The 3,225-nt window shown below is 45.6% G+C and overlaps 1 non-coding gene across 1 annotated transcript; it reads right to left on the bottom strand.

Moving 5' to 3' along the window:
• Nucleotides 1-73, bottom strand: TRNAV-AAC (transfer RNA valine (anticodon AAC)). Its single transcript has one exon. It is a non-coding gene; the product is annotated as a tRNA-Val (tRNA).
• Nucleotides 74-3,225: the final 3,152 nt, after the last annotated feature.

Here is a 3,225-nt window from a genome sequence, read left to right as displayed (position 1 = left end):
TGGTTTCACTGGGGATTGAACCCAGGACCTTCTGCGTGTTAAGCAGACGTGATGACCACTACACTATGAAACCTGACGAAAAGTTACTGTGTATTGGCTAGCAGAGCAGAATTGTGACTGACGGGGCCTTTTTATTGCTGAAGGAAAGTATTTTTGGTTAATGAAACATTTACAATTATTATTACATATTTTACCAGTTTTATTCCTACAAAGGGATTTTGCTTAAATTGAAGTTTATATTGAATGTGTTACTTTTTTCTCCATAGTTTGGTCTTTTGCTTTTGTATTTATGGGAACTATATATTTTGAAACAAATAGGATTTTTATAATATGGGATTATGTTTTCTGCTAAAATGGTCAATAAAAAAGAAACCCAAAATCGTAGTTCTCTTGGTGATGGAAGCCAAAATATATTATCAGTTGGCAACAAAACAAAGAATTTCATATGTTACAGGTTGATAGCAAATTACTTCAACAGCGAAAACGGCTTGTTTTTACTGGGGATTGAACCCAGGCCCTTCCGCGTGTGAAGTAGACGTGATGACGACTCCACTATGAAACCTGTGAAATCCTGCAAAGTAATGGCATTTAGAGACGAGTTTTGACCGCCAGGGGAAAAAAAAAAAATAATTTGTAGTTCTGTTTGTGATGGAAGCCAAAACATCCCGTCATTCGGCAACAAAGCCGAGAACTTCATATATTGGAGTTGGATAGCGTATTATTTCAACACTAAGAACAGATTGGTTTCACTGGGGATTGAACCCAGGACTAGAGATGAGTGAACCGGTCGCGGTTCGGCTCGAGTCGGTTCGCCGAACGGGGGTCCCGTTCGAGTTCGGTTCGTCGAACGTTTGACGAACCGAACTCGAACCAATAGGCTATAATGGGAGGCAATCACAAACACATAAAAATGCATTATAAGTGTACACAAACAGTTAATAAACATTGCCATAACACTTACCGGTCCCCGCGATCCCTCCTGTACTCTGTCTCCTGCCGCTATTCCATCCGATGATCGCTGAATCCTCCCCGTGGCCAGCACTGCCAGCTGAGATGCATGACCTATCATGACGTCAAAATAGCCATGTGACCAGTCACGTGGCTATAATCTCATTGGCTACAGACTGGTCACATGACTATGACGCGTCATGTAGGACGAGTGCATCTCTCCGGTACACGGTGCACATATGTGTATCGCCGTGTACCGGCGACATGCTCTAGCACACGGTCGACTCCCCGTTCCGTTAGGGACCGGCTGACACAGCCGGTCATTAACGGAGATCACCGTTGCCATAGCAACGCAGTTAGCGGTGACGTCACCGCTAACCGCGGCTCCGAGAGCACCGTTGCTATGGTAACGCGTCTGTCAGCGTTACCGCTGACAGCCAGCACTGATCACTCACGGAGTGAAGGCTGCACGCTGCTTCCCGATTGTAGTGAGGATTTTAGTGAGGATGAGGTTCCTCAGCCCCAAGTGATGAGCTGGGTAAACTCATCCTCATTACAATCGTCACTACTACTACACTAGTGAGGACTGTAGTGAGGATGAGGTTCCTCAGCCCCAAGTGATGAGCTGGGTAAACTCATCCTCACTACAATCATCACTACTACTACACTAGTGATGATTGTAGTGAGGATGAGGTTCCTCAGCCCCAAGTGATGAGCTGGGTAAACTCATCCTCACTACAATCGTCACTACTACTACACTAGTGATGATTGTAGTGAGGATGAGGTTCCTCAGCCCCAAGTGATGAGCTGGGTAAACTCATCATCACTACAATCGTCACTACTACTACACTAGTGAGGATTGTAGTGAGGATGAGGTTCCTCAGCCCCAAGTGATGAGCTGGGTAAACTCATCCTCACTACAATCATCACTACTACTACACTAGTGAGGATTGTAGTGAGGATGAGGTTCCTCAGCCCCAAGTGATGAGCTGGTGAACCTCATCCTCACTACAATCGTCACTACTACTACACTAGAAAGAAAGAAGACAGAAGAGCAGGATCGTGGAGGGCTGACAGGGGGTAATAAAGATGGAGTCTCTAATGTGTCTGTGTATTTATTTCTATTAAAGTATTTTTTTCTCTGTGTGGTGTTTTTTTTTAACCCTTTATTGGAGATTCTTAATGGCCGGGTCAAACGTGCCTGACATTAAGAATCTCTGGCTTAATACTGGCTAGTAAAACAAAGCCAGCATTAACTCATGATTACCCAACAAGCCACCCGGCTTTAGGGCTGTTGGAAGAGTTGGATACAGCGCCAGATGATGGCGCTTCTATGAGAGCGCCATTTTCTGGGACGGCTGCGGACTGAAATTCGCAGCAGAGGCGCCCAGAAACCTCGGGCTAACCTGTGCTGCGGATTCCAATCCCCAGCTGCCTAGTTCTACCCGGCTGGACACAAAAAATGGGGCGAAGCCCACGTCATTTGTTTTTTAATTATTTCATGAAATAAGTGAAATAATTAAAAAAAACGGGCTTCCCTATATTTTTGGTTCCCAGCCGGGTACAAATAGGCAACTGGGGGTTGGAGGCAGCCCGTGGCTGCCTGCTGTACCTGGCTAGCATACAAAAATATGGCGAAGCCCACGTCATTTTTTTAGTGGGCAAAAAAATTCTGCATACAGTCCTGGATGGAGTATGCTGAGCCTTGTAGTTCTGCAGCTGCTGTCTGCTCTTCTCCATACAGACACACAGCAGCTGCAGAACTACAAGGCTCAGCATACTCCATCCACGACTGTATGCAGAAGTTTTTTGCCCCCTGATAAAATTATGTGGGCTTCGCCATATTTTTGTATGCTAGCCAGGTACAGCAGGCAGGTACGGCTGCCCCCAACCCCCAGTTGCCTATTTGTACCCGGCTGGGAACCAAAAATAAAGGGAAGCCCTTTTTTTATTATTTCATGAATTTCATTAAATAATTAGAAAACAAATGACGTAGGCTTCGCCCCATTTTTGTGTCCAGCCAGGTACAACTAGGCAGCTGGGGATTGGAATCCACAGCACAGGTTGGCCTGAGCTTTCTGGGCCCCACTGCTGCGAATTGCAGTCTGCAGCCGCCTCAGAAAATGGCATTTTCATAGAAGCGCCATCTTCTGGCGCTGTATCCAACTCTTCCAGCACCTGCCTGCTATACCTGGCTAGCATACAAAAATATGGCGAAGCTCACGTCCTTTTTTTGTAGTTTTTTGGCAAAAAAAATAAAAAATGCTTCCCTGGATT

The sequence above is a fragment of the Anomaloglossus baeobatrachus genome, chromosome 2, assembly GCF_048569485.1.
Source record: "Anomaloglossus baeobatrachus isolate aAnoBae1 chromosome 2, aAnoBae1.hap1, whole genome shotgun sequence".
Lineage (NCBI taxonomy): Eukaryota > Metazoa > Chordata > Amphibia > Anura > Aromobatidae > Anomaloglossus > Anomaloglossus baeobatrachus.
Note: the sequence above shows the minus strand (reverse complement) of the source record. Positions and strands in the feature narration are given on the sequence as shown.